The sequence below is a fragment of the Corvus kubaryi genome, unplaced genomic scaffold (assembly GCF_017639235.1).
Source record: "Corvus kubaryi isolate FWS band 111438036 unplaced genomic scaffold, C.kubaryi_AGA036_p1.0 133, whole genome shotgun sequence".
In the NCBI taxonomy this organism is placed as follows: Eukaryota; Metazoa; Chordata; class Aves; order Passeriformes; family Corvidae; genus Corvus; species Corvus kubaryi.
In genome coordinates this window covers 10435515-10446477 of record NW_024580667.1, presented here as the reverse complement: position 1 = coordinate 10446477, position 10963 = coordinate 10435515, and the positions used below count along the sequence as shown (strand labels likewise).

Here is a 10963-nt window from a genome sequence, read left to right as displayed (position 1 = left end):
AGCTGCCCGGAGCTGCCCGGAGCCGCCGGGAGCTGCCCGCGCCTCCCTTCCCGCAGCCCCGTCCCGCCTTCCCCTCTCCTCCCGCGGGCGAACGCGCGGGGTGCGGGGAAGGCGGCGGAGGAGACGGTGGGAACCCACAGGGGGTCTGAGGGGAAAAGGGAAACTGAGGACAGAGTAAAGGAGAGCAAGGAAGAGCGGAAAACGCGGGATCTGATGTGGACGCAGGATACAACTGCGCCTTGTGCAGCAGCCCGGCAGAGGCGGGGATGTGGCCCCGCTACACGGCCAGGATTTGGCCGAGCGCGGCCCCAGAGAGCCAGCGAGCCCTTTGGGAGGCTCTTTCCAAGAACTGCAGGCAAGGGGACCCCCACAACATCGCAGTCAGTGTGAATGGAAGGCGCTGTTTTCCTTGCAAGAACTAATCGACTCTTTTTTTTTCCCCAGGTAATCCTCTGTTTACAGTCTGTGGCTGATGCATCAGCGGGCTGGTGGCATCCCCACAGAACGCTGAAAGCAGCAGAGACTCAGCAACGGGAAATGGGAAAAAATTATAAAGCTTTACCAAGAGACGCTGGAGCTTAGCAGTCACTCTCGACTCTGAACTCCACCTTACCGAAGGTGTCCCTTTTTCATTACCTTTTTTCTCACATCTGTGAGTTTGATCGTGCCAAAGCCCGGCCACTCTTCATATTTGTACTCCCTTTCCTCTATCAAGCTGCAGCCAGTTTCACCTTTGTCCAGGCCATTCCATGCCACCTGGACCTCTGGCTACAGATCAGTGACCCAGGGATTAGTGCCACTTATCTTGATTTTCTCTTTTGCTCAGAGGATCTCCCAGCCCTGACAAGAAGACAGATAACAAATTTCAGAAGCCAAAGTTGAGTTCACCCACCTTACTGCAGCTGTTCTCCACTCAAGCCCTTTCCTCCCATACTTTTACCCAGACAAAACCATGTTTCCCAGCTCTCAAATACCAGAGTCCTCAGGCAGTCAGACATAGCAATGAGAGGCAAGGACAAAGTCTGATGTGCGAGAAGGTGTACAGCTACGTAACTCATCAGTCTTTCCTTTAAATGGTCTTTTCTCTCGTTCCAGTCACAGCTACATTCCAGCACCTACAGCAAATGACGCAGGGTCTGGCCTCCAGGGAACAGACTCATTCCATATGCAACTCTGACTCCTTCCTTAATTGATCCTGGACACCTAAAAAGGAATGGCTTAATCCTAAAAAAAGCTAATGTGTCAGCATGTAAGTAAAATGTATGTTCACACTGAGGCCAAATTAATATTTTGGCACCTGAAATTAGGTGTTTCTGAACATTTCAGTGCCTGACTCTGCAACATGAATGCTCTTTAATACATACCTGTATATAAATTCTGGAAATGGGGCTGGGGGAGAAGTGGGGGAGGGGGGGCAGATGTCTCTAAAGCAAATAGCTTCCCATCCCCCACGTGAGTTCCTGAATGCATTATTGTCTCAGAGGACCCACTGACAGATCTGAAGCCTTAATATACAGACTTTGACCTCACAAGCCAAGAAGGAAACTTTTCAAGGGAGAATAAAACACTATCTTTACTGTGATTGTCAGTACTCTTCTCTGGCAACAGAAGTGACACAGAAATACAAAGAGGGGTGACGTATGGTGATGGAGAAAGACACTTCTCCCTGTTCATTTTCCACTCCTGTAAGTAATGTGTTCCTCAAAACCAGGATTCATCCTCTCACTGTTATATCCTACCCGCTGGTTCCAGTTCCCCTCTACACCATTATTCTCCATCAGCTGCCTAAGATTTCTGTATCTTCATCCACCTCTCTTCCTCTCTATTTCAGTCAGGCTAATCCACCTTCCATCATATCAGAGAAGGATGCATTAAAAAAAAAAAAAAACAAACAGGAAAACAATCTCCCTGAACTTAGCAGAATTGCCAGGGACCAGAGCAGCCCCTGGCTTCCAAAAAAAGCAATTACAAAGCCCCAAACTGAGCATGCTAAATACAGTGCTGTTTAAGCAGCCATCTCTTAGGAACCATCTGCTAAGCATGTGCAAATAGTGACTTTGGAGATTATTTTGATTTACCAAATTTTGGAAGAATTTTACAGGAACAGCAAGAGAAGGCTCTAAGTACTATTCTGACACAGGTTTTACAGAATAATGACATACTGATTTTAGTTTTAGGAATAACATTCATCTCCCATGAACCAAAATGTAAGCTTGCAGCAACCTTGAGGGGAAAAAATTACTCTTAATGATTTCCTCAAATGTACAGTAAATTTCATTGAAATATAGAACAGGCTTTCCTTGTATGATATTCCCATGCAGTCAAAAAAAAAGCATGTGCCTTCAGGTGCAAAGCCAAACTCAATTAGTATTTTACACAAACCAGAATATACCCTGAATTCTGATCAGAGGCAGGCTGATGATTCATACTGCCATGGTCTGCACATTCGGATTTGCAAGAAAAGCCAGTGTACAGCTTGATAAGGGGTTTTGATCCAAAAATAGGCACAGATGTGATTTTAAACATTTGCCTGAGAAAATTAGGTTTAGAGACTCTGCTTTAATTGTGTGTCATCTAATGCTGATGGGCACTTACCCGGGTAGAACACCAGCTCCTCGATTAAAATGTAAAGCAACATGTAACATTTACAGTAATGTAATTCTGTATTCATGAGCAGAAAGCACTGCTTGGAATGCAGCTTTCATAGAAAGCAAACCCAAAAACCCTATAAAGATCAAATGTACATCATACAGTAGGATAATTCCCTGCTTCTCTTTTTATCTCAGAAACATCAGGAACAATCGGAAAATCAAGCCAGTCCTATGAAAAGCATGTAAGAGAAAAAGGTATCTGATGTTTTCTTATTTTGAATACACATCTGCTTAATTATCTGATGGTTCTGAACTGAAAATGTATGCCTTGAGAATAACTGACCTCTCTCAAAGGCTGTATGCATTTCACCTGCTCATAAAAGGTACACCTGTGACTTACTGATGTGGGTTTCTTCCAGCACTGTACATTCCATGCTTTGTCATGAGAGACTTTTAGTACTTAAAAAAAAAACAGGCAGACTGTGGTCTTACCCTAAATACAGTACTCAGAGAAACCTTCTCCTACTGTCCTGCATATTCTTTAAATAGCAGTGTGGGGTAAGCAAGTAACGAGACATTTTAGGAGCTATTTAAATATGGTTGTGGTACATTTTCAGTGAACACGTGTTAACGTAAAGGGTGTATGAATGGCAAATCCCTTGCTTTATAATAACGTGGCTGTTTTGTTTTGCTTGCTGTTTTGCTTCTTAAAGGTCCCAAGAAGCTCCTCTTTTATTTTCTCCTGATTATAGCCAGTTCCTGGCTTTATTCATGGGTATTTACAGCAATGCAGGGGAAAGATATGTTTGTGACAGACAGAAAGGACAGTAGCAGGTCAAGGTACAGCAGCACAGAGGTACATCCAAACTGCTGACAAACACATCCCTGGTGCAATTTTCTGGTATTTGTTGAGAAAGCACGGGTGCAGGGCTGTAACAATGGCTATCTGGGATCCATATTTGTGGGAAGTTGAAAATGGGCTGGTTAAAGAGTAGGTAAAACTCACTTCCCCTTTATGATTCATTATATTACTTGGCTCACATCAACATTTAAAAACAGTTGATAAAACATAACAAAGTATAATGTTAAGAATGATCTTACAGTAAAGGTTCTCTGGTCTGAATAGAACTCTGCACTGGTTTATCATACTGTATTTCCTAAATGCTGTTATATTGTTGATCATGGTCATTCCACTCCCTGTAAGAGGCAGGGGGTTTTTTTTATCATCCTAGTTTTAAAGATAGGGAAACTGAGGCAAGGAGAGAATAAAAGTGAATTCCTTACAGCAACACAGCAGTTGTAGAACCTGATTCCTGCAGTTTTCAGTCCTTGGTCTGTCATCTGTGCTGCAGCCTATAAATGATGCAAAACCCCTGTGATATTGTCTAAAATCTACTCAGTCTGATACCAGTCCATAAAGACATACTGAAGGACTGAAGAAAAATTATAGGGTTTTTTAAAATGTCCTTTACTGAAGGTCTCTTACTTTATAGCCAACAACACTGTCAATATGACTCAATATGCAATCTAGATGCAGGTGGAAGAATGTGACAGAGCAGTATGAAGACAATTCTGAGTCAGTGTGCTGTCCCAAAGCTGTACATCTGTAATATACATTTAGATAATTGTTTTTACTAACAACTTTAGAGACACAAAGCCTAGCCAAAGGCTGTAAAGGGGATGTAAGTCTGACTACGAAGCAGTAAAGCAGGGGAGAAATATGTTGATCAGCCCCATCTACACAGCTTGACTACTCTGCCAGGGACTTCATCAAACCCACATTTTCTCTTGAAAGAGAAAGTAGGTGAGCTAGGTAGGAGCTGTTCACTGTTCTCAGTAAGAAGTTTTTTTGCATCTGCAAATCACAGGCTATTTTTCTTATACTTCACCAGTATAAGATGAAGTATATATCTGTGTATATATATATATATGTAAACAGATGTGGAAGTGTGACACCTAACCTATTCTTAGGCCATATCTTTGAGTCACAGAAAATAGTGCTGGCTGAGAGAGTCCTCAAAGATACCTAGTTCCTTCTTCTACACCAAAGTGGGATTAGCAATACTTATGTCACACCTTATACATTTATCCAGCTTGCTTTTAAAATCCGCCAGTACTGGAAAGCCTGCACCTTTCCCAGGTGACCCTGCTGCTCCACATTAGTGTTAGAAAGGTGTCACCATTAAAAATCTTTTTTAGTATCCAACTTAAACATCTCCTGCTTTTATTTAAGCCTATGTAAACATACATTATATAGATATAAAGAAGCATTTATATATATTCCATATATATATTCCATATATACAGTGTATACATGTGCCTTCGCATATACATGTGCATACATGTGTGCACGTGTATGTATTCATTCCTAAATCTGAAATCAGATGCTAACCTATTTTAATAGCTCCATGTGTTTTCTTCTGCTTTCACTTGCAACCTACTTCTTTCGCCCATTGTTGTATGAAGGCATATAAACAAAAGAGAAACAACATTCACACTATTCTAGGAGTTACACTCTGCCAAAATCCCAGTATGTCCAGACATATTTACTAAACTCACAGCTAATGTTTTGTTTTATACTAAAACTTGTCTCTTAAAGCAGTGCTTTACCTTTAAAGTAGAGAAGTCATACATTTTATACACTTAACTGTTTGGTTAAATTAGAAATTCCTATTTTCTTAAAATAATTTATCCACAAATGAAACCTCTTTTCTGTTTTGGTCCCTTGGACACTGAATACTATAATTCCTTTTCTAGTAGCATTCCAATATCAGAATATTCAGGGTTATTCTAATAAGAACTTTGTATTGTGCACCCAGGGTAACACATACACAGCTATGCTTCTTCATTGGCTCACAGACATTTTTCCCAAAGGATATATGGTTTAAGTCTGTCCTCTGCTTTAGACAAACTCATGTTCTTGATAAAATTTGTGCATTTCCTATTTTTTTAGAAAGCTGCATCATCCAGTTATCTAATACAACTGCATTCAATTAACATCTACCAGACTGGGACAAGAAGCAAATTTATTGTGTTGTCTTGTCTGCTTGTTTTGTTTCTTAAAAAGTAGTATGAAAGCTGTAAATTGACTCGTCTGCTTATATTAGCTGTAACATTTCAGTACATCAGGACCATTCAGACTGCATTTCAAAATAAGAACTTAATCCATCTTTCTGCAAGGAAGGACTTTTTTTTATCAGGCCATTATTATTTATGGTGAAGGAAAGACCTTTCCCTAGGTCTGGCAGAAGTGTCAGCAGTCACTCTTTTAAAATAAACAGGTGAGAGGCCATGATTAATAGTCTGATCAATCGCAAATAGCAGACGGTGGAGCCAAAAATACAGCCAGAGAGAGACCCAAAGGTTTCAGTTTAAGAAGCAAATCTAGATCTAAAAAAATATAGGGGAACCCAAATAAAAGCAGAACATTTTTGTGCAGCCTATGCAATATGCAAGGGAACAGATCCATCCTTCCCCTCTACTGAGCTTTCATACAAGCAGAGGGGGAAAAAAGAAGAAAAAAAAAAGCACAGGCTCCCTTGCTCCCTGTTACATTCCAGGGGTTTTTTTCAATCTGTTCATGTTAATGGTACAATTGGGGATTTCCAGTTTTTGTATCACCACTGCCAGGAGCAGGCTAATGGAGCATCTCAGAGACAGACCACAGAACTGCCATTCCAGCCACACAGGGCACTTTCCTCTTTTATTACACTCTGTAAAAGATGTCACACATGCTTTCTCTTAGCAGTCCTCATGAATCAGCAAAGAGCTGCCGAAGAGTGACCACCAGGGCACTTGGGAAAGAATCAGGTGCCAGCTGACAAAGTATTTCTTGGTGATTTACGTTGTTTTCATATATCTCTCTATCCACTTGGAGGAACAGGCCAGAGAGGAGCATTTACATATTTGCATATTACAGGACAGACTGCAAAGAAGAGATGTTGTCATGCAGGCACAGGAGGGAGGATTTCTTCCCTTTTAGCAGATGCAAAACAAATATTCCAGTTCCTGTGATTTCTCCCAAGATCTGCATTAGCAAGTCCAATGTGCGGAGCGTGTGAGTCCTGTCACCACGGGTGGCAGCACGTCGGGGCACTGGGGAGTGAGTGCAACGTCAAAGGGCATGCACAGCCACAGCTTTTCCTCATCTTTGCCTCTCTCTTCCCTTCTGTTTGGTGAACACTAGGGGCTTACACACACTGAAGAAAAAATTCCAGCATGACTGATTTTGTCAGTAGTCTGTTTCACAGAGGTGAGAAATCACCCATCTTGAATTCCAGCAATGAAATCTGTGGATGCAGGTTGCAAAATATGCGGCCGTCCCTGGGCAGGGTATTGCTTCCTGGTTTGTACACTGGGTTAAGAAGGCAGCTGTTCTTCAGACAGCCCCATCCTTCACAACCCAAAGGACTAGTGTAGAGAGAGAAAACACAGGCTTTGTGATGCTGCTTTCTTCCTCTATTAAATTTCTGCTTTCTCTGGTTGCATAGTTTAAAAAGTCACCTTAGTTTTGGGGTTCTTAAGCTCTGACCATGCTGTTTGTGCCCATGGTGTCCCACTCCTTGGTGCCAGCCAAAAGAAGGTGGGACTGAGGAGAGGAAAAGAGGCAAGTGAAGTTTCACTGATTAAATATAAACTACTAACTGCACTGAGACCAGCTTTCAATTTCCCAAGGTTGCTTCTAGAATGCCCTTTTTAGCATAAGAAAATTGTCATCCTTCTGGGAGAAGTGCAGCACAAATGAGTGAAAAGAGTGAAACTTTTGTATAATATTCCTACTGTGATGGAACCCAGGCTGGAAATAAGGAGGATGCCTCCTTCTACTTCACTTTTCTGTTAATTTCAAATGGACAAAAGTTGCAAGTTGTGAGGATCCCTCACCAATCAGCAATGGGAAATTAACTTTATCATTAACCTTGTCTGTGCCCTCACCAATTCAATTGGCATTGGCCCAGGTCCCAGACCTGAGGCCAACAAATACAGAGCAGAGCTTGGTCAGGTGATGCAATGAGAGCTACTTCTCTCCCCAGCCATCCTGGACTGGCTACATCTCATCTTGACCCCTTGGCACAAAGCACTGGGTCTTTCCATGCCACCAGCGAGACTTTCAGCCAGTATAAATGAGCATAACATAACCAATTTCAATAAAATAGCTTTTGCAACCCTTAAGAATCTAACCGTAATTATTAAACTCTCCTTGAAAATTTTCTTTTTAGTTCCCTTAAAAAAAAAGGGTCTTTGTTACCCATCTCCTCACTGTGGGTAACCTCATCCTCTCCAAGCTCCAGCTGGAACCTGCATCACACATTGCTCAGTGCCTTGTTGCAAAAAACATTCCCCATTCGCAGCACTAAATCCCCTGCACATACTCCCAAAATATCTTCTGTGGTTCCTCATGCCTAACTAAACAATGCAAAATCCTGATTCTCTGCATACCTCCCACAGCCATCCCAGCTGCTCCTGACACCTTTCCTTTCCCCTAGGCCCTCTTCACTCATCTGAAGTTACTCATCAGGAATCCCCTCCTCCATCACTTCTCTCTGATTTTTTTTCATTGGATCACTTTTGGGGAGGTAGGATAAAGAAGTTATTTTAAATAAAATCTTCAACTTCTTCCTCTCACATTAGTTTTAAAACTTCCCATAGTAACAAGATTTGAGCAGATGCTTAAAGATATGCTCATTTCTAGATGGTCAAGCCATCCTAAAGCCCTCTGGCCTGGGCTGTGGGTTGCTTGACCCACCAAGGCCTTGCAGGCCCTGGGAGTGACACCATGGCCTCATGCTAATCCACATGACCTGTTTGGCCTTGAGAGCTTGTGAGCATGGGTCAAGGCAGTCTCTTTGCAGGGATCTGAGAGTCAACAAATGCTCACCAGCAGATAAATCTGCTCTTGAGAGCAGACTTGAACCCTGTGCAGATGCTGCCTTTGAGTCACATCTTCCCCATCTCCCTTTTACACTCTGTCCCCAAAAGTAGCTACCCTGAGGCATTTGCTTTGAAAGGACATAATCATATTGTTCCCCCCTCATTATCCCTATTCCCAGCATCTGCACCTCATTGTACGGTCATGTCTTCCCATCATTCTCTTCTTAATTTAGTTTGGAAACTCTCTGGAGCAATGAGACATCATTATCTATTTTGTAAAGCACCATTCAGAGCTGGAGCAGAGTGGCACACATACGTGATAGAAAACCTACCCTTCCATTTTCCTCCAAAGCAAATGCAGAGCAGGTTAATGCTCGGTGCTCACTGTGAGGCACGTGCCGCTGGCTTTCCCCTACAACGCAGGTGAGAGCTCACTGGGCTTTGGTCTTCACAGAGTGCTGTGGGAGCCTCCAGCTTTTCCACTCCTGACAACCACATTCCCACAGAACGCATCTTGATGGCAATTTTTGGCGTGCCAGAGCAATGATGCTCAATAACAAGGTGATTTCACTACCTGCGGAGTCAGGAGTATGCAGGTTTCCCCTCTGGTTTGGTAACATCCACACGGTGTTTGCAGCATTGTAATGTACTCAGCGCAGTTCCAGCACACACAGCTGAGCTCCAGTAGCACATGTCAAGCTGCCTCACATTCCTCTGTATGTCCCTCCCCTATGGGAAATCCCACAGTCAAAGGCAGGGCAATTCCTTGGGCTAAAGGGAGGCAGAATTTTATAGGGTGAAAACCTATGACTATCTTTGGAAAGACATCATTTCCACTGCAGCTAACAGCACAGCCTGATGCTGGTTACAACAGGCAGTAAAACTGACACTGCTCTGGGAAGACAGAGGAACATCTAGCAGAATTGCTGATACATCAGTTTTTTCCTCTGTGTCCTTGCAAAAATGCATAGATATTGTTAAAGGTTGGTTTCAATGATCTTAAATGATTCTATGAGTCTTCCTGGGGTCACCTATAGCTTACCCAAAGTTAATGTGCTGAGAACTGGGCTAGATGTCAGATCCTCAAACTAGTTTTCCTGAGATACCCTGGAGAACTGTGAATTGGCCACTGGATGGTTACTGAAACAATTAATAATCTTCCTTCATTTTTAATAATGACAAAATATCTTTAATGGAGACCCAAAAAAACCAGCACAGATGATACTGCCTGCAGCAATGACAAAAGTTCTTTACTTGTTGCTAATGACGTAGAGCACTAGGCACATCCCGATGTTCCCCCAATATACAATGAGGTGAGTGAGCCTGTGTTCAGATCTGTGTAGAGTCATCTGCAGTGAGGGGAAAGTGCTGGGCTGGGACACCAGAGACCTAGGCTCTGAGGCCTGACCTAATACTGAATGTCACCTAAACTTGGGTCCAATCCTCTCCCATGTCTGTGCTTATGTTTCTATTTCCACTTTGAGATTTTCTTTAAAATATATTCAAATTAAATTTTCTTCCTTAAATTTACGTAGGACTGATACAAGCAGTGGGGACCCACCTCTGTGGGAGTGGAACTGAGGAGGGGCGTGATCATGTTACAAACCCCAGCATTCCTGGGCTGGGGACTCTAGATGCAGCTGCACTGACCTCACAGGCAGATCACTCTCAGAGCAATTCCTGGTCCTGGGCATGAAACCCAGAAGAACCAGGCGATGGTGGGACCTTACTGACCTTGGCTGTGCTCAGTCAAGCCACTCACTTGCTCTCCACATTACAAGTGAAACATGGAAAGAGTTTAGCATTCAAGCTGGGTGACCTAGCTGTGAGGAGACAGGAATGGTGTCAAGGTTTTGTGCATGAAGCGCCCATGACAAAACATTAGCTTAAGTCAGACGCTACTGAAATGTAAAAGGGAGGATGACTGTCAGCCTATCAACAACCGAAACAGGGAGCCACTGCCGTTTTATGCACCAACACATATAACAGCTGTCAAACAGAAACTTCTTTTTCTCAGATTTGTAAAACCACCGGCCTGGGTAGTAGCTGGACTCCCACTACCAACACCTTTAGATTAGGAAGTAGTCGCTTGGGCCAGATAACAGCGCTAGGAATCAGCGTGCCCAAATATGCCAACAGCCAGAGCATTTATGCTCGTTGCTGCTATTTAAACACACTTTGTGTTTAAAAATGAGGCCGTGCCCCTGGACCGCACCCGGCAGGGACGGGCTGTAGCTACACACAGGTGGGCAGCGCGCTCAGGCTCACGCCGCCGGGGCTGCCGGTTCGCGCTGAGGGGAGCGGCGCGGTGCCGGCAGGTGCCGGGGCTCCCCGCGCGGGGCACTGCCGGGGCAGCCCAGGGCGGCTCCGGAGACGATGCCTGGTGGCCGGAGACCGTGAGACGGGCAGGGACAGCCTCGCCGCCGGCACCCGCTTTCCCTAATGGGCATGTGCGGCGCTCGCACATGCCCGATCCCATTCAATGGCAAGCTTCAGAAAGGCTG

At 43.7% G+C, this 10963-nt stretch overlaps 1 long non-coding RNA gene across 2 annotated transcripts; it reads left to right on the top strand.

Annotated features, from left to right (window-relative positions):
• Positions 1-447: 447 nt before the first annotated feature.
• LOC121668433 lies at positions 448-7984 on the top strand. Of its 2 annotated transcripts, XR_006017376.1 has the most exons (3): positions 448-618; positions 1096-2846; positions 6511-7984. It is a non-coding gene; the product is annotated as an uncharacterized LOC121668433 (long non-coding RNA). The 2 variants fall into 2 exon arrangements; XR_006017375.1 differs by lacking the exon at positions 6511-7984 and having other exon boundaries at positions 1096-3111.
• The last annotated feature ends 2979 nt before the right edge of the window (positions 7985-10963 follow it).